The sequence below is a fragment of the Furipterus horrens genome, unplaced genomic scaffold (assembly GCF_987537825.1).
Source record: "Furipterus horrens unplaced genomic scaffold, mFurHor1.1.pri manual_scaffold_1, whole genome shotgun sequence".
Classification (NCBI taxonomy): domain Eukaryota; kingdom Metazoa; phylum Chordata; class Mammalia; order Chiroptera; family Furipteridae; genus Furipterus; species Furipterus horrens.
Genome location: NW_028327171.1, coordinates 134,275,932 through 134,297,108, shown reverse-complemented (window position 1 = coordinate 134,297,108; position 21,177 = coordinate 134,275,932). Strand labels below are relative to the sequence as shown.

At 37.7% G+C, this 21,177-nt stretch overlaps 1 protein-coding gene and 1 pseudogene across 1 annotated transcript in view; both read right to left on the bottom strand.

Moving 5' to 3' along the window:
- Positions 1-21,177, bottom strand: part of THSD7B (thrombospondin type 1 domain containing 7B) — an 824,502-nt gene that overhangs the window by 192,278 nt on the left and 611,047 nt on the right. The gene's annotated exons all lie outside the window — the stretch shown is intronic.
- Positions 13,852-14,376, bottom strand: LOC150021948 (coiled-coil-helix-coiled-coil-helix domain-containing protein 2 pseudogene; annotated as a pseudogene).

Here is a 21,177-nt window from a genome sequence, read left to right as displayed (position 1 = left end):
CCCAAACAGTAACATTTGGGCCACTAGCAACTCTGTCTCCAATTTCATCATTAATCAGTGAAAATACTATATTTTACATCATGAACAGTTGAAAAAATACTGGGTAGTTCTAATCTTAAAGTCAAACCCAAAAATGTACATCTATATAAATTTTTTGAAACTCAAAGTGCCTTTTCTCATAGAAGATATACATACATATAAACAGATATTTTATATATATACACACACACACAGATACACACACAGGGTGGGGCAAAAGTAGTTTTACAGTCCTGAGTAAGCAAAACAAAGTGTTTATTCCTGAATTATTTATTATTGTATTATTTTTACATAAGCAACTTTAAACCTACTCTTGTCCCACCCTGTGTATATGTATATGTCGTCGGCGGCGGCAGCCAGCCGTCCGTCTCGAGAGACGATGGTGTAGCTTCTTAAGAGTCTATCTGCACCGCTGAGAATGGCTATGCAGTCCGACTCGGGAGTGACACGGTATCTGTCTCCTCCCGTGTTGAATCGACATCTTGCGATGACGCTGGAGTGTCCTCTCCAGTGAAGCTGAAGCTACAGAGCCTGGGCAGGGTGATATGGAGGGTCTGCTGTTGCCCATGCAGCAGACGCCCCCTCTCTTCGCAGCTGAAGGGTCCAAGGGAAAGACGGAGTCGATACAGCTTGGGTTCAGGTGCGCCGCAGGAGTTGCCGGTGTTGACTACAACGTCAAACCGCCTTAGGGACTCCGGCTCCGGATTTTCTGTCGGGGTTTACTCCCTTAGCCTTTCCCCTGAAGAGGTATGCCGCAAGGCAGCGGAGGTTTTTTGGAGTCAGAGTTTTCCTTCTCTGATGTACCCTGACTGGAAGATCGAACCAGCGACACTTAGCTCGCAGGCCGACGCTCAATCCACTGAGCCAAACCAGCCAGGGACATATGTATATGTACCAATATACATATTATATATATACAAAAATGTACATATTATGATATGCATGTGTATACATGTGAAAATATCTAGTTAATGAATACTTATTTCATAACATTCTTTAAGTATTAGAAGTTCTGATTTTATTATAAAAGTTAATATCAGTTGAAATATTTCACCTTTTTGTTCCACCTCAGCATTGAACATTTAGCTCTGGCTCAAATCTAAATATCCAATTATTGACAGGAAGTCTGCAGCTAAGTACCTTGAGGAACCAAAAACTAAGCATGTCTGGATCTAATTGCATCACATCCAGCCCTCAAGGTGTTTCCGTTCATTAATGTCGTTAGCATCTCACCAGCCATCCAAGCTTGAAAGAAGACTCTTCCTTAGCCCTCTCAGCCTCAAGTTTCAATCCATCAATACATCCTATGAATTCTGTCCCTGAAATGATTCTTAAGGCTCTAACCAGTCCAACCTAACAATTCCCTGTCCCTGCCTCCACCCGTACTTTCCCCCGCCCAGAGGCATTCCTTCTGTTTTCTATTTGTTACAATCCTCTTACAGGCTCAGCTCAGCTGTTCTTTGAAACTTTCCCCAGCTTCATCAGCTACAGTACATTGTTCCCCCTTAGTGCTTTTGAAACTACTTTACACCTATCAACAAAATAGACAATAACTACAATTTAATAACTAGGTGTTGCGTGTAAGTGCCTTTAGAGTAAGAGTCAGAGGTATTCTCTGACTGTGCTCCTCCTGGCCTAGTGCTCAGCAGGGACAGTGACCATATAAGCTTTCCTTTGGGATGAGGGGCTTCTGCTCCCTCATGCACCAGGTCATTAGACACAGGTGTTAACTAAGACTCTGGAGACCAGCTCACTTGGCTTTTAGTCCTAAATTCATGGCTTACTAGCTATTCAACTAGGACAATTATTTAAACCTTCCTGATGGTCACTTTCCTTGTCTACTAAAAAAAGGCATGATAGTAGTACCTCCACACAGGATTAATCCAAGACTAAAGCAGATAATACAGGTAAAGCGTTCTGCTCATTAGTTTGAGCTCTTGATGTTATTACTCTCTTAAGCAGGAGAGCCACCAGACCAGTAGAACAAATGACAGTAGGGTGCAGCTGAGGGCTAAGGTGAGGAGCTATAGGTCTCAAGGCATCAGACTGGGGACACTTCTCAGTCCCCAGAGGGACAAAACCTACTCTCAGAGCTCTTTGAGAGTAGGCTTTGGTAACTTAATAACTTCCCACTCTCTCTCCTTTCTCAAGCTGTTTGGTAGGACCAGAGCACTTTGCAATGTTTTTATGTTCCAGGAGTCTGAAATACAATTCATCTATATTTCAGAAAACCTAAAGATCTCTTAAACGTATCCTTCTTTCTTTCCTCTCATTCTTGTCATTTCTTCCAGTTTTGGAACAAGGTGAGAAGTTAGAACACAATCAAGGTAGCTCTGGGAAGTACAAGAGGAAAGAAAGTCGTACATGGAGGTTGATAAAGGTAATAGTTATCTTTAGAAGACTAAGGAGCTTTTCAGCTGGGAAAGCTATTTCCAGATGGTCAGTAATAACTGAAAATGCAAGCAGGTGCACCCAAGCCCAGGGCTCTCTATACTAGCATTTTTCAAACTAGTCCCATATTTATCCTTTGATTATTGAATGTGAGTTCTATGATTAAATATTATTAGGAAATATAACACATTCACCTGGAAATTAACACTGTGTATTGAAAGTTTTATGAATAAAAAAGTAAATACATTTAACTTAGTTCAATCCGGTGTTTCTGAAAATTATTTGATGAACACAAGAATTTCCACCATTACCTTTATCCTTATAACATTAATGAACTGATAGGTGAATATGTAGAACACAGTTGAAAAGATAGCCTATAATAATAATTAAAGTAGTCAACAGTTTTGTATGCAAAATAAACAATATGGGCTAAGCTCTTATAGAATGCAATTTCAATTATCCCAAAGGAACCACACTATCAATGTTAGAGGCATTGTTCCTGAGAGCCATTGGATGTGTGAAGACACAAATAGGATCTGTTATTTCCTTTATGTGATCTTTGATTTTTAATATTGTCTCTATCTCCAGATAGTCTAAAACAACAACAACAACAACAACTGCTCCTACTTAGGGGGTTTTAGGGTTAGCAAATCACATCCTATAAGCCAAATCCAGTCCACTGTTTGTGTGACCCAGATATGCTAAGTTAGTTACTCACCTGACCCAGATCATGTGGCCTGAGAAACCTGAAGTACTTAGTAAGAAGCTTGCTGATCTGATTTCTAGGATTGTTTTTTATTTAAATTTAATGACATCTTTCTAAATGTACTCTTACAGAATTTGTTCTCCATATTAATTCAATCTGCAAAATATTTAGTTAATAACCTTGTCTAATATCAGAATAAAACCTTAAAACTGTCACAGTTATAAAACTAAAACATCAAAAATTAGTATTTCTGTATGACCCGCCAAAGTTGTGGCATTAAAGCCGCACCTTCCACCCCCACCCCCTGAAAAACCCCTCAGTGTTTTAAGAGGGAACTAAGAGTTGTCTGCATAGTACTTCTGGGAGAAAATTTTCTTTTTCCAAATTAGGGCTTGATTTTCCAATCTTTACTAAGTTATCTCTGTAAAACTATAGATACTTCCCATTGTCCTTCACATGGTTAAAATTTTAATCTTGTTAATTTTTTAATGCACTTAAATTTAGCCTCTTCTCAACACTAATGAAAAACTCTAAGTTATAACTAATTGGAAAGTTTTTGAGAATTGCAATTTAGCTTAATCATAAGTGAAAATTCTGATCTTTTCTTGTGACAGATAGAACTTCCAAGTAATTGCTCACTATGAAGAACACTCTACATTTAAATTTAATTAAATAATCTAATACAGCTAGGTTTTTTAAAAATTGAATTGCAGAATTTGATGAGACCTACATGAGAACCACAATAAAGGTCTTGTGTTAATATTTTAAGTTAGCATAATGTACTATTAATCAAAATGAGTCTTTGAAAACTCTAAGCAATGACATGGGCACAGAGTTTTTACAAAATTTAAGGTGATAACTATGATTCTAAATTGCTGATGCTAGAATATCCTGAGCATTTCTTTGTAGAATCACTAATGCTACTCTAATATTGTACTTTTATTCCAAACATTAAAGAACATTCCAAAACATTTAAAAATAAGAATAAGACCATAACATTGAATGTATATCTAAATACACGTGGACAAAGATTCCACTGTGACTGTTAGAAATACATACGGAGAGTAGATGACCTCACTCAAGCACGAGGGCGCTGGTCTTTCTGAAAAATGTTTGTTTCTTCGAGTCTCTTAAAAAGAAAACCTAACAGACTTACACTTAGACAAAATTACAAGGAGTTAATTGAAAAAGTGAGTAGAAATGGAATATAAGCCCTTAGAATTATTTTTTAACAGCAGTACAGCTATCATTTCTCGAGTATTAATGTAGCCATAGCCTGTAGTTCATGATTTTCATGTATTATTTTCTCACATGCTAATTCAATAATGTAGATATTATTATCATCAGTGGCAGTGAGGATGATGGGATTCTGTGAATTTAATCTTTCCAAAGATCAAACAATAATTAAAAAATTACAAATATTAAGACATGTTTGTAACCGTGTCCTAAGACACTGATGGAGATGCTCGCTAGTTAGATAAGAAGATGGATCAAGAGAGTACTATTATGCTAAAATCTTGATTGTCACCTAAGGAGTCTGTGTCATGATACAGAGTTCTGAACCAATCCAAAAACTTGCAGGGGTAAACAAAAGAACACTTCCCGTGAGACATCTGGCATTCCCAACCTTCTGGTCAAGTGCATTTGACTATGTGGTCTCTATCTTGGAAGTTGGGGAAAGAGTGCCACTGGCAAAGCTAGAAAAAAAGTAGAGAAAAGGCAGATCTAATGCATAGATTTTGACAAGTAAAACCTGAAACCACTCCATGTCCTTCCTCCAAGTCTGATGACTTAAATGAGACCTAGAATAAATAGGAAAGAATCCAGGGGAAGACTGATGAATGGCACACAAAATAAGTTTTAGAAAAACACTGAAGTTTCCAAGAAACAGAAGACTGAGGAGCAACTTAAGAGCAGTATCCACAAAGAAGAATTATAAATAGCACAGTAAAGATATGTACTAGCACAGTGAACTTAACATTCAGTAGAAAGGATGTTGATTATGAGTGAAAATAACTTTCTGAAAGTGAGGAGCAGTTAAGACTTGTAATGTTTTGGCTAAATGGGTTAAATAGCATTCCTTCCAAAAAACCTCTAAAGCTGTTTTATAATGGGATTGTTATGATTAAGTAAAAAATCTAAGAGAAAACTGCAGTTTCATTTCTTTCTTCTCCATCCCCTCCCATCCCCTTTCCTGAGGTTCTACATTCACCCTCCCACTTCAACGGCAGCAGTTTTCAAAGTATGGTTCATGGAAACCTAAGAAGTCCTTGACACATGTCCATAGAGTCTATAGATTAAAACTATTTTAATAATAATACACATATTACTGGCTTTTAAAAAACACATGGCATTTGTAATGATGGTAAGAAAGAAATAGTGGGTGAAACTGCTGGTATGTAAAAAGAATCAAGGAATGGCACATCATTGTACTAGTAGTCACTGTACTCTTTACCGCTATACACTTGACTACACATGTTAATACTATACTGCATGGCTAATTTGAAGTGTGCACAAAGGTTTCTACTGCATACTGAAATTTGATGGTTCTCACAATGAAAGGCACTTGTGTGAATGAGTTGTAATATTAGCTTCTTTGTTCATGGAACAACATTAAAAGAACATCTTGAAGACAAACTATGAGACTTCAATATTTAACAGATAATTTATGAAAATATTAAGTGAGTCTATCGCTTAAAACAAGTAAAACATCTATCAGTATTTCTTTGCAATGATAAAATTCAAATGTCAAGCAAAAATTTAAAAAAAAAGATAACTTGAATTTGCCACCATAAGCTTGAGAGTGTTCCAATACTTAAAGATTTTTCTGATAAGATCAGCAGTGATATCAGTAATTATGAATTCTTGATACTATATAGTGAAATGTTAACATTTAGGCATAATTCAGTCAACAAATACATTTCAAATGATAATTGCATAAAGTTACAAAATAATGTATGGATTAACAATGTATTCAAAGCACCAGATAGCACAGAGGATTTTAATGTAACAGTATAAAAAGTGGATTATAATTTCAGATCCCACACTGCAATTAAACTTTGAAAAAACTACAACTTGCCAAGCTTTGTTATAGTTTCAAAGACTATCCAAGTTTATCTAAAAAGATCTACTAAAATACTACTCCTTTTTCTCCTATATATCTATGTAAGTCTGGAATTTCTTCATATACTTCACTAAAACAACCCATGTGAAAGACTGAATGTTGAAGCGGATGTGAGAATTCAGCTGTCTTCTATAATGCCAGATATAAAAAAAATGTCATTTTAAAAAACTATTTTTTGTTTTGGAATATAAAATTATTATTTTTAAAGTATTATTAATGTTAGCATGTAAAAAATTTAAATTTAATTACATACTTTTAAAAAGTGAATAAATTCTTTCTCAATTTCTTACTTTAAATTTCAGTACAGTAAATGTAGACAGACATGACACCCCCCCCCAAAAAAAAGCTCTCTGGGATACTTTTTAATTTTTAAGACAGTAAAGGACTCAGAATACTTGATAATCACTGTTTTAATTAAACTGCCTAAAAGACTTTTAGGTGGAACTCTCCTAAATTCTTTCCTATTTCAACTGAAATAATTTAGTAAGTATTCCACAAATCTCACACTCTGGCATTAGCACACGCAATGAATATTTATGAGCACCTAATTTGTACCATAGACAAGTCACTAAAAATGGACAGGAGGAGGAAGATGAGTAGGCTGAGGACCTCAAACTTAAAACACCTACAAATTCTAAGCATGTGATATTTATAAGTAAAACAATCTCTATCTAAGTATTAAGCCCTTTCTACTTTCTTGAAACTCTCATTATTTTCCTATCATTTGTATCATAATTTTTGATAGAAACCTGAATTTCAAGAATAATGCTTTAATCTTAAAGCTACTGTAGAAAGTTATAATACAAGTCTCAATACAAATGGTCATGGATAGTAGTGCCTTCTGGTTTCTTCACCCTCCTGTACAGAGGAACATTCTCTGGCCTTCCTCCATCTGAATCTCTTCTCTATGGGCTAATAACCTGCAGAATGAAGGAGACTGCTCAATAGCAGCCTGTTTTCTCTGCCTCTTTCTATAGTCTATTATACCACGTACTACAAACCCTGAAGCCCAGAATTCCCTGCCAAATGAGTGTGAGCTGCTTCCATGCCTCATGAGAGCCTCTTCCTTAGATCTATCCTCCTGAGAAGTAGGACTGCACCCCACCTACCCCACATGAATAACCCTAATCCTGAAGCATGGGTATGGGGTATCTGTCTATAGGGGGCAGAGTTTGTACAGCAGACTAAGGTGTCTGGGACAGAGTAGGAGCTGGAAGATCAGGAACTCAAAGCACAGGATGGAGATTAGTTCTTCCTGTGGCACACATCCCACCTCAGAACGTTGAGAATCTCACATTTGAAACTAGCCTTCTGGATTGTTATGAAGGTATATTTGTTAAGGTAGGAGATAAAACATATTTTATATAATACAGTAGTTTGTTGCTTTGACTTATACTTAATTATGAAACATAAGAAATGCAGATATTATTTGCACTGTCCCTCAGTTCACAAATATTAAGGGGTGAGCCTGGCTATCAATGCTTGGTATGGGCGTAGGAGAAGACTGTGGGGAGAGAGAAGGAAGATGGACATTATACTGGTATTATCAGATTCACCCGAAACTTGTCAGACATTCTGATATTAGAATGCAAATTTAAATGCAAAAATTCCTATTTTAATAATTTTGACAACTAATAAGAAAGTTAACACCTGCTAGCAAACACTGAATAGTCCAAATAATGCACTCTGCATTCTAGAGCTTGCCAGCAGACCACCGATTATAGTATTTGGACTTCAAACCAGTGTGTAATATGGTGGTGTTTCCAAAGCCCTTCTCCCAGGATCCTCACCAGCATTGTTACAGTAGGCAGTTAGCTAGTCATTAACAAAAGGAAAGATGCAAACAACACCAGCCTGATTAAGTAGGAAGAGACAGCTTTTTGCAGTCATCCTGGAAAATCCTCCCAATTAACAGGGGCAAAGGGGAAATGGTGCAGGGGGAAGTACTTTCACTAAGCATATATGCAATAGAAGCCAAAATAAAACAGAACTATGAGGCATGCACAGTAGGAGCCAAATATGGCAACCATAAAGTTGGAGAAAACTATCCTGGGGAAAAGACCAGATAGGATTAGGGCACAAAACTCTAGAAAATCTAGGAAAGAGATTGGATGAGGGACAGCACTAGCCCATCCCCAAGAAAGCCAAGCCAGAAAGTGGATAGTTTGAAAGAAAGCCTGTCCTTTTTCAAACCCACGAAAATATGATTAAAGCTTAACAAAGGCCAGCTTCTGGGTGATAGCCACGGGCCAGAGCCCAGCACTGATCTCAGCCCAGGTGCCACCAAGCCTTGCTATCGGATGTACAGATGGAAAAATAAGGCACAGATAAGGAACTTGCCAAAAGTCACACAGCTGAGAATTTTGATGATAGCCAGGAGAAGAGACTGAGCTTACTGCAGCCTTGGGTGCCAGAGGTGATGGCATTACTGCTCTGGGCCCTGATCCTTCTGGGCCTGATAGGCAAGAGTGGGCTTGTGGCTTGGAAGCTATACTTCTTCTGCAGCGAGATGGAGCTGAACCACCTGGTCCTGAATGAGACATCGGATATGGTCTATCTGGGGGCAGATCGACAACGTTGACCACCTTCTGGTGCTGAGCCCTTCAGAGAAGTTCCTCGTTGAGTGTGGCAGCCTTTTCACAGTACTCTAACAAATTTTGTCACTATTACTCAAATCATTTTTTTGCCAGTGTCCCTGAAATGCTTTTCCATGACACCACAAAAACCTATTTCCAGACTGGTCTTTCTCTGGTAACAGCATCATGATTAATAATGATGTTAATAATAATATCTATTACTTATAGAATGCCTAATGCACACCGGGCTTTATATTAGGTCCATTGAACACATTATCTCAATAGCACTGATGCTTTCAAATATTTTTTGCATCTATGAGAAAGATTTGGAGCACAACCACCAATTTTCACTTAGCCAGTCCCCTTTCTGCTATTCTTATCAAGAAAGTTATTTATACTTTTGCTTGATGACTTGACTGTAGCAAGTATAAAGTGTGTACATGTGGATTAGAACAATTTACCTGGTCTGCAGAGGAATTAAACCTTAGTACAATCTGTAATTAACTGAGTTAATCTGCCTTCCATATTGATTCCAGGACTGTAATTCAGTAATATGTTATGAGTAACTGAAACTTGAATACTTCTGAGTAATGTAGGCATTGGGCATGAAACTCTTCTACTTATATGCCAATAAAACATCATCTCTTGATTATGACTCCTTTTATAGACTTTACATAATGCCTTTAAATGGTATTCTAGACAGGCTGTAAAGTAGTTAATCAGAACAAATTAAAATTTGTACTTAGTACTAAAATGTAAATTAATTGTATGTTTTCTTCCCAATCTAACCATTGTGTGTGTGTGTGTGTGTGCGTGTGCGTGTGTGTGTGTGTGTGTGTTTAGGGTTTCATTTACTCGTGATGATTTTAGAAAGTTGTTAAAACTATTTTTCACTTTCTCATAGCAATCTAAGGGATGCAGCTAATATCTCAGCATGTCCTACAAATTCATTAGAGATGCAACCAGTCCTCTTTGGTTCATCGTAAGGTAAAATAGAGCAGAACATTATCATCTGCCCATTGCCAAGCAGACAATGAAACCACTGGCCTCACTGTGAAAAATATTTGAAGTTTTCAAGAATCAGGGGCATCATATACAAACAATTAATCTTTTCACTGCCATGTTTTATACTTTTGGATATCAATTTTCACTAGCTGTGACAGTTCCTTCTGTGACATCCTCTAAAGTAGAAAAGATGCACAGTGATTGTACTTAAGTACACTTATACCTTTTTAAAAAATGATTAAGGCCAACAGAATTATGAGAAATTCATGACTTACAAATGATATAAATAATATAAAGATTAAAAATGATAACTTACTTTTAATTAAGTGATAAGCCAGGCAGACTTTTCAGTAGTTTTGAATAATGTCCATTTCAAATGACAGGCAATAACTCATGCAAAGAGGAGCATATATTGAGTTCACAATGCTCCTATTTCATTTTTACATTCTAAAGCACTTTCTAGTCAGGTTCTCTCAGTTCTTTGCCATCCTTATTTAAAATTAATTAACTAATTTGTCCAATTGTTTCTCTACAATTGTTCAGTATTTTGTTTAACTATCTTTATGGCTTGGTTTCTCAGAGAGAGATGACTTTGATTCTAATGTTTACAATTTCTGGGGTGGGGGGGGGTAGCAGGTAGAATCCCGATAGGTCCATATAGGTTTATATTCATGTCTCCATATGTTCCATTTTTATAAATTATTATTCTAAAATTTATTAAATTTTTCATTTGTTTCAGCTTCATATACATATGGCTTATCACTACATGTAGAAAAAGCACCATTTTTTTAATGTGAACAAATATACAGTTAGCAGCTCAGTTTTCATCAAAAATCTACTATCTTTTTCACCAAAAAAGAAAAGAATGAACCACACTGGTAGAGCAATAAGACTGAATCAAACTTCCCCCTCTTACTCTACATGCCAGGGCTTGATTGTGCTTATCTAGTTGCTAGTTCTAAGTTTTTAATTAAAGCACCATAAAGAAGCCATAGGGCAGTAAATATAAGGCTAAAATGCAATATATACCTAAAGTATCTTAAATACACATGCTCATTATGACAAAAATACCACAGTTCTGGGGACTGATATGTCCAAAATCAAGGGGGTGGCAGATTCTGTACCTGGTGAAAGCCTACTTCCTGGTTCATAGACAGCCATCTTTTCCTTGTGTCCTCCCGTGGTAGGTAGCTCTCTGGGATCTCTTTCATAAGGGCACTAATTCCATGAGAGCTTCATCCTCATGTCCTCATCATAACTCCAAAAGCTCCACTTTTAAATAACATTACAATTGGGAAGTAGGGCTCAACACAGGAATTTTTGGTGGGCACAAACATTCAGTCTATAGCACTCAAGGTATTTTCTAAGGACTCAAAATGTACTCAGAGCAAACAATGGAACACTTTCACCATGTGAGAAATTCTACCCACACGTAAAAATCCACTTGCCTCTAAAACATTTTTCTTTCTCCCTTCCTTCCTTTCTCTTTCTTTCTTTCTTTCTTTCTTTCTTTCTTTCTTTCTTTCTTTCTTTCTTTCTTTCTTTCTTTCTTTCTTTCTTTCTTAAAATTGTTTGGACACGTGAACTTTGAGCGTCATGGTGGTGACTGAGCAGCCTTTGGAAAAATTGTGATGGCAATAGAAGATTTATACCTTCTAGCAGCCTGAAGTGTCAGGATGAACCAGGACAAATACATACCAAACACAACATTAGCAAATAACTACATGGATACATAGATATTAAACCAAGCCCTAAGTGCCTGATGTCTTATTGCTTTGCATTGCCTAAGATTCTACCCTTACCTATTTTGAATGCGTCATCCCCTAGGGGCTTTTTAAATATTTTAAAGCAACTCTATATCTAAATTTAAATATATAAATCTCCTTAAAGAAACAATTTTCACTGGCATTTCTTTCCCATAGATATGGGCTCCTATTTCACTTTTAGACATAATGATATTCAGCTGTACTAATCCAGCTATTTACTCACATTATAAAATGGTGTCACAACACCGAACAGTATATAGAAGGTTTATTTTAATTGAATCATTCTGGAGTAATCCGAAGGAAATATGAGGTGTGTGTTTCTTCATTAGTGTTGTTATGAACCCTCACAGATATGTGCATAAAGCCAGTATGCCTTTAAATTATTGGTGAAAAACTGAAGAAAGGTTTGCATGAGCTACATAGTGCAGGGCTAATAGAATACAGATGTGGTGTGTGGATGTACTGCTTCTCTCACTTGAAGTTTGCTTATTTAACATACAGAATGAGGCAGTAGAAGGTTGGTGATGCCAAATAACTTGCAAAATGGAATGATAATCTCCTAATGAAAAAGAAACTGTCATGGAAGGGCTTTCATCATGGCAATTCATATCCTCAGAAGGAAAGTATTTGGTCATCTTTCTTAACACAAAAGAGACTTTCTGATATTCAGTTAAAAACATTGCTTAACTTTTTTATCTCAATATGAGGTTCAAAATGTTACATAAGACTAATGATGCTTCTATCAAATTAAATGTCAAAAAGAGACTAAAATGAAGAATATATAGCAGACATTTTGGTTCACTCCTTAACATGCACTCCACCCTAAGTGATCAGTCTAGGAAAGAGCTTCCCAGCTGGTTACATCAGCATTTCAAAGTGTAATCTTCAGACCAGCAGCTTTAGTACCACCTGGGAACTTGTTAAGATTGCTGCCTCTATCCACATTCCCCCAGATTTACTAAATCAGCACCTGCATTTTAGCAAGATCTGGCACATGATTCATATGCACATTTAAGATTAACAAGCACTGCCCCACTGCGTCTGTTTCATAAGTAGATTTCAGCTGTGCCTGAGACATGGCTATTACTATCTCCCAAAGCCTAGGGTCTCATACCATTCACTCCCGCCAGAATCAGGTTTGAGTGCACACCTCAGTGTGCCAGAGAAATACAGATTTCTATATGTCTCATGAAGTTTAAAAGAAAAAAAATTGGGAAGTACTTGTTTGAGCTCATCAAGTCCATCCCATGACTCCTTCCAGAGATTAGTTTAGGAAGAACACAAAATTCTACTTCAGCCAATGAGGTGTGAGGTGAAGTCTTCTGGGCAACCAGGGAGGCTCTGGTAAAGACTTGTTGTTTCTAAACTGCCAAACAAGGGGCACTCTTATTCCTTCAGCCATTGCTCCATTAAGAAGCTACACCTGAAACTGCTGATGACAGTCGCCTTGCTAACATCCTGAGGATGACACCAATGCTGAAGATGACAACACAGAAAGACTGAAAGAAACTATGTCTTTTCTGATACTCCTGAGCCACAGAAGCCACCCACCCTAGAACCTGAATTACCACTGGATTGCTTGTTATAGCAGGTATTATATTTCCTTGTTGTTTCAGCAATTGTGGTTGAGGTTTCTCTTAGCCGCAAATCATTCTAACATAGAAGAAGAACAGGTAATTTTGCTGACTGAGTCCAAACTGATTTCATACATTTAAAAAAAATGCAAAGCTGTTCTGATACCATGAGCCTCTCGAGTGTTACTATCTACATTTTCAACCTGCCCAAGCACTCATTCGAGTCTCCAGAAATTCAAGTTCCCAGTGGAAACTCCTTGAGCAGTAGTTGAAATGGGCATCATCCTTACCTCCTCCTGGCACATCATTATTCTCTGTGTTTGCTGAAAGAATGGAAGAATGAATCAATAATGGCACAGGTGCACAGAAATAAAGTGGCCTTCCAACACATTTACAGTTACCTTGAATTCGATTTTATTTCTACATCTGCTTTTTTTTTTTAAGAAAATCACTTTATTTTAATTGATTCATAAACATTAACATCACAAAAGCTGGTTTAAGGAAGCCACAAAACCATTTGCCCAGCTCCAAACTCAATACCATCTCTATGAACTTCTATGTAGTAAGTACACTCTCTTCCACTGCAATTCCGAGGCAAGAAAACTATTAATAATAAGAGCGGTTTAACTGGTAGTTTTACACTTTCACTATCAATTATATCTTTATACTAAATTAACTTGGTCATGAGAGATGATTTTCCATTTCTTCATTATGAACTTCTTGATTAGGCAAATCCATTTGCAAACTTGCACTGTTTTAGCACCTCGCTGAAACCCTCACAAAGCTTAAGGTCACTCTGGTTCTGTGCACACTCCAAAAACTGTTTCATCTCATAGTGGCGTGGGCCAAACTGCTGCTGCTGCTGTGTAGGCTGAGTTCCCTGAGGCTCCTGGTAAGTGAGGTCGGGCCTTGAGGTCTCAGTATTACTTCCTCCACTGAAGCCCCCAGTGATGGCATGACCTATGGTGTGGCCGACAGCAGAGCCCACAGCCGCACTAGCTGCAGTGGTTGCCATCTGGGCCACAAGACCAGGCTGCCAGGGGGGCAGCAGCAGGTGAGCCAACTGCAGATGGTGGAGCTGGTGCTGGCGGCTGAGCTGCTGTGCTGGCCTGGGCACGGCTCTCATCTGAGGTGCCCGGCTGGCCGGAGGGGCCACGCGGGAGGGGGAGGTGAGGCTTCGGCTTCCACGCGGCATCGCAACTGCTCTATCGCTCTGGGTCTACAAGTGCGAAACTCTACATCTGCTCTTTTTGAAAGCTACCAGAGCTCATTAATAAATTATTGTTGCTAAGAGTTCCTGTCCACATAATATACTTTCATAATTTTACCCACTGCCTTACATTTCTATAGGTCTCATGTCACAATGCAGGGCCACCAAATTCCCCACAGCCTGTGGTTTGGGGGTGTGGGGGAAGGGAACAGCTTTCAGGATACCTTTGCATATTTATGGCTGGTAGTTAGTGTCTTATATATGCAAATGACTTTGGTTCTTCCAAGGCCCCAAGGAGATGGGAGGGGTTTTGACCATAGAATTGTGAGGGAAGAGCATATAGGGGCCTGCGCAAGGTTCTGCAAATGGTCAGAACCGCTTACCCTGCCCACTGTGTCACAGGCCATGGTCAGGGATTTAAAAATAAGGCAGCAGCCATTTGTGGGGGAGATCCATGCGGCTTTGAATAGGTGGAGAGAACCATGTGTGATCCAGTGCAACACGGCACATGTTTTGCTGTACTGTTGTATGGAGGTTGATGACATTGTACCCCAGATCCTGAGGAAGAGAGCTGACAGATAAGGAATGTGGAACTATTGGGCTTGGTTTTGGTTTATAGCCTTTTGAGGAGCAAGGGAAGTGCTGGGTCCCATGGAAGAACAGGGCTCTGAGCAGGAGTGCTCACTGCCCTCCCCAGGTTGGAATATTGTAAATAAAGACCTGTTTTCCTCAACACTAATTGTTGAGTTTTACACCAAGGTGCTATGTAAAAGAACCCCCTTTTTGCTCAGTGACAATTTCTGTCCCCTTTCTCCATCCCCAAAACCACAGGCTGTGGGGAATTTTGGGGCCCTGCTCTGTAACACTTATAATATCCCTAATTATATAGCATGAGGATATACATGGAATATTTGCTGAATAATGCAAAATAAAATACATTTACTCCCATATGATACCACCCCAAACCACAGGCTCATTGGATACCTTATATTTTAGTTTTCTATATAGTTACCTCATGGCCAAGGAAAAGGCAGTTGTTGGAGGCCACATATTTAGTTAAATCATCTCCCATAAGAGATCTGCTGCTCATGATAAATGACATTTGCCTTTAATAATGCAGAGAGAGCCACTGACAGAAGGAAATGTTGCAGGATGAGGTCAGCATGCCCCTTATCTGTTCTAAGAGAATAATGAACATGCAGGGTATACTCATGCCACTGACATTTCTTACATCCCTCATGTACATTTGGATGGATTAGGCATTCAAAGAGGAAAAGAGCAACAATGCACTGAGAGGCAGGGCCCCTGCTCCAGTCCATCATTAGGTGTCAAGTCACCTTCCTGAACCCCAGTTCCCTCACCTGAGGATTTTTAAATACAAACAATTGGATCCCACCAGCCAAAATTCTGATTGAGTTGGTCTGGTTTGGGGGGAAGCAATGTAAAGTTTATTTAAAGTAAATCTAATGTGTGGTCATGATCGAGAACTATATTAGATTGTTTTAGGTTTCTTCCAACTTTAACTGTCTATTACTCCAGTGTACAGTTATCTTGGAACTTCTTAGTTGTGCTTACTCAGATACTTGTTTTTTCTTTCATTCACGGAGAATGCCACCTAAGAGTGTCATGCCAGTCCCTCTCTACTGTCTCCTGCTTATATCTACCTCTAGGCAAGCATAACTGTACTTGATATCAGAGGAAAAAAATTTTAAAAAGGGTACAATATGACACACAGTACCTAAAGGAAAAAAAGAGAAGATACGGGTAAGATTGTTCCGAAGCCTTCTGAATGGTCTTATTTCTATCTTACAAATAGGGGCATGGTTTGACTTCTGTACCCAGATTGCTCTTTCCCATCACCTTGGTTCAGCATCCATTAAGGGCATGGAATCAGTTTTAGGGAGACCAGGTGAGAATGCACAGCCAGATGATTATACATCTATTTCACTCCGAATGCAAACTACACAAAGTATACATCCATCTGATTGTTGGGCTATAGAAAGTACATTTTTACTGGAAAAAAATGGAATTCTGATTATGACATCGACCACACAGACAACATACTACCCCCAGTAAATAATCAATTGAGCAACTTCAATGCCTCCAGGTACGTTAAATCACATGGGGATAATACCAGTAGCAAATCTTCACTAGACTCTGGCCATATTTCAACTGCCAGTATCTGCATCTCAGTGCTTAGGAGCTTTCTTCTGGAACAGAGTACAACTACTTATGCTTAGCCCACAGTATATAGACTTACTATTCCTCTGAACAGGGAACTCCCTGAAATTTTCTTGTGAATATCCTAGCTTTCTGGCCCGTCAAGTCCAATGAATCTTGGGGATGTGCTTCGTAGTCTCCTAGAGCTCCCCATGAGCTTAAGACTTGGTGACCACTATGAGACATTCCTTACTGGTTCTTTCCTTCACTGGAGCACTTCTTGTTCACTTTACTTCCCTAATGGTGATCCCTGCAGTTGAGAAACACATTTTTTTTTTTTGTTCTTGGATCCGATCTCAGGCTCTGCTTCTAGGAGAATTCCACCTCAGACAATACCATTATCAACTTTCAAGGTGGTTCATTGGGAACTGGGGAGTATAAGTGTTTTGAGAGTTGCAAAGATAGACAGGCAAAAATTGAAACCAAAAATTAATGAGAGAATCATAGTAGGGAAAGGAGAGCCAAGAAAGGGTACAGGGAGGAGTAGGTTAAGGAGAGGCAAAACATAGTATTAAATAGGTAATTAGATAGGACATATAAGTTAAAAATATATAAATACAGTGTGCATTATCCAATGTCCTTTTAAATGAACAAATATAAAATTTTGAATCAATAATAACTTTCATTTAGTTGTGTACCCTTGCTCCAAAATCAGGGCAACGCAACAGCAATTTTACTCTGTTTGCCATGCTGGTTAATGGCACGTGGTTCCTGCTGGCCCCCATTTCAAAGACAGTGCATTGGAGGGTGGGCTTAATTCAAACTTCTCTCCTAATACAAGTACCACTCTAATTAATTTACCTTCAGGCCTAAGGATGACAAGATTGTGTTTATTAGTGTAGAAGATGGCTTTGTACAACCCTTCTGCATTTTGGAACAGTCTTTGGAAGCAGACTTTGCAACTGGTTGCAATACCTGCTTTCAGCACAGGTGATAAGCACAGTGTCCCTTACCTTGTTATCTATGAGAAAGAGATATCTCTTAGAGGAAGAAAGCAACAACTTCAGTCTACCTTGGGCAGTCTATAGTTAAATTACAGTGCAGCATGCTTTTTAATCCAATGTGGAGAGATTTGATAAAAGTAGCTTCCGGAGAAAGGACGTTAGCATAAACCCAAATATCTAATTTCATTAAAAAATGTTTGGTGAATTGTAACTTGAAAGGCAATTCCTGTTAAATGACACCAAATTGGACATCAACAATTGATTTAAATGATTATCCTGAAAATGTGAAATTATCATTTTTTATGAGACAGCATGAGGGCTGCTAAGGAAATAGAAACATAGGAAGGGCTTCTTCCTCTGGGCTCAGCAGTAGCTTCCCTGGCCTGAGGGCCTTGCTGACTTTGAGCTCAGAGAAATGTGGCTGGGACCAGGTCATGAAGTCTCTTATAAACTACACTGTGCAGTTTGCACTTTATCCCAAAGGCAACAAGAGACCTATGAGAGACATTAAGTATGAACAGATTTTTTGATTTAGAAAGTTCAGTGAGACTTGTGTGTGAGGAATGGAGTCGGGTGGAGGGGGGTTAGAAAAATGAGGAAATGATAGTTATGATGTTTTTAAGAGAGAGGTAAGCAGAGTCCAGCAAGAAGGTAGTGTTCATACTTGTTCTCTTTGGGAACAGAGATAAGGCCTGGGAGTCCACAGCAGTCACTGCTATGCGGTGACATGAGAAATGCAGAGGCAAAAATTTAATGCATCCATATGGCTTTCGCACTTCTTTGCATGATGTCACTATCTAGAATTACATAGTATTTGTACTTAGGAAGACCCGTGATAACTTATAAGTTACAATGAAATGCCAATCATCTACTGAAGTGAAATATATGCCTATCCTTTGAGCTAGAAATTCTTCTCTTAGGTATATACCCAACATTATATATCTTAAACTGATAAAATGTTACACTATTATTAATTATCTCAATTCCAAAGAGAGAGAATTAGCATGCCATTTAGAGTTTGTTATATACCTCTCAAACAAGTGAATTTTTAAAGAAGATGCTGTACTCCCACCAGTTCACCACTTAATTTTTTAACAAGAATGTTTAGTATAACCAAATGATTGTGGTTAAAGTTAGATCTGTATTCTTTCAAGGCATTAAAAAAGGAGGAACATTTCCATTCTGTATTGAAAGTTTAAATGACAGAATGATTTAGAAACGTTATGAAAAGTAGATTCTGCCAATATTTTTTTCTAGAAAAGTACTTGAGAAATTCTACTTGAAGTACTTATTAAGAAAACAGTTTTTCAAAATTGCAAATACAAATGATGTGATTTTTCTGCTAAAGCTGATGTTATCTAATATACTATTTTAGGAGTCCAAGAGTTCAGGGCCTAAGAATAGTCTTAGATATGGGAGCACATTGAGAGAATACCAAAGACAAAATGTGAAAAAATGTGCGTGCTTCACAATTATACAGCCATCTCCAGCCCAGCCAATCCTGAAAACCATGCTTAGAAAGAGCATGTGACATTTGCCAAGCCAGTCTAGCATAGAACATTCTAGAAGTGCATAGAATATCTTGAATAACAATTAAAAGTGAGTTTGAATATATGCAAACTAGCAATATCCTGTATTTAAAAATAAAATGCAAGACATAATGAACAACTGGTAATAGGAAAATTGCCTCTCATGAGTGATTTTGGCAGCTCTCAGGAAAAAAGATTAAAGTTTTAAAATATTTTTTAATAAGCCTGAGGGATATTCTTTTGAAATGATCAAGATTTTAGAGTACTTGTGAATGCAAATGTGAGGAAAAGGAATCTCTTGAGAAGAAAAGAAAAAACACACACACACACATACTACACAATGTTTCTTAGAGATGATGACAGGGCAAGAACAGAAAAGAAAAATTGCCTCTCCTCTGAGCTCTGCTCAGCTCAATTACTACAATGTCACAACTTGAGAGCAGAGAGTTTGAGTTGGCAGACAGGCATAAAGGATACCTCTGAGATAGGGTGTGGTGTACTGGGGTTTTGGGATAATAATTACTAGGCTTGGGAAAGGTAAAATGTTTTAGAAGTATCTGTCCCATTAAATTATCTTAATCCTAGGAATAAATTACTCTGCATCCCTTAATTCTATGAAATGATAGTTCATATTTAAACAAAAGGTGTAACAACAAATCCCTACCTCTACCTATGGAAGAACAGTACACCTGAATGTACTTAATCATGGATAAGCTTGGGCTGTGTTCCATATTAATGCTCAAGAAGACGACTACTCCCCCCATTACAGTCTGGGGCTCCTGCCAAGTACTAATTCCAAAGTGATCAGGACTGTGCCAGGAATGATTTGGATTAGGTTAGCATAAATTCGAGTCAGCCTAATCTAAAAGAGGAGGCCAAAATTGGTTAAATTGAATTAAACCTTAAGTGTTGCCATATTTTCCTGGGTAAACACTCATGCAGACAGAATGACAGTAATCCTATTTCTATATCCTAACATGCCGCTAATAATTAATGAAATACAGTAGTACTGAAATGATCAAAAACTATCTCTTTTGAGAAACCTTTCTCATCCAGAATCCTTTTTGGGAAGAAACACTCATGCTAAAATATATCTTTATATATCTGAAGGGAAAAAAAAGTATTCTTTAAAACATTATTACCCTGCTATGAAAAATAAAATACAATGAAAAATAAAATGCAATATACTCATCATTTCCAAATTTAGGCCACTTTTCTTTGGGGAGAAGACAGACCTTTAAAATAGCAATTGTTTCTAGAGTTCACATACATTTAATTTGTATCCTTTCAGTCTGTTGCATGCAGAATAAAAACTCTTTCAGAAATGTACTTACATAGATAGCACACATTTTTTAAAGTATAGGTAATGACTCTCAGTCTACAATTTTTATTTAAACTCTGTGAAAACAAGATTTGCAACATGCAGACACAACATAATTTTTTGGAACCCTTGTCTTTCATTGTGTGAAGAACTCATAAAGGGAAATGTAAGTCCAATGAAGCTTTGATGTCCCCGTATTTAATCTTCTATTAAGCAGAACTCCAAAAGAAAAAAAGAAAATCCCACAAAAATATATAGTACAAGTGCACTTAAACCCACCCAACATATTACAGACTATAACAAATTTAAACTTATTATATCTTTTATAATAAGTTTATTATATATAAGTTTATATAGTAGTGTCAAAGGCATCAACCAACTGATCTGATACACCATTAAACTATTTAGAAGTTCTCACTTAGTTAAGAGCTTTGGGTAAACTGCATGTTGGAGCTATTTAACATCACAAATATACTTCGCAGAAAGCTAGTCAAGTATTGCTGTCATTTTGGCACTTCTAGAGAAAGAGCTGTTATGTTGATAGGTTTTGGTTTAAAAGAGAGGCATTTTATGAGACATCATAAATGTTGATTTCACTCACAGATTCACAACAGTTTATGAGCTTGTGTATATTACATAACACCAACCTTTGCATTTATATCACTGGGTTAGATTTCAGTGGGGATCCAAACACCCGGGATTTTTCAGGCAAGTCTTGCAAGACTCTGGGCCATAAAAATTTGGAGGTTCTTATTTCTTTCCTCTAGAAGAG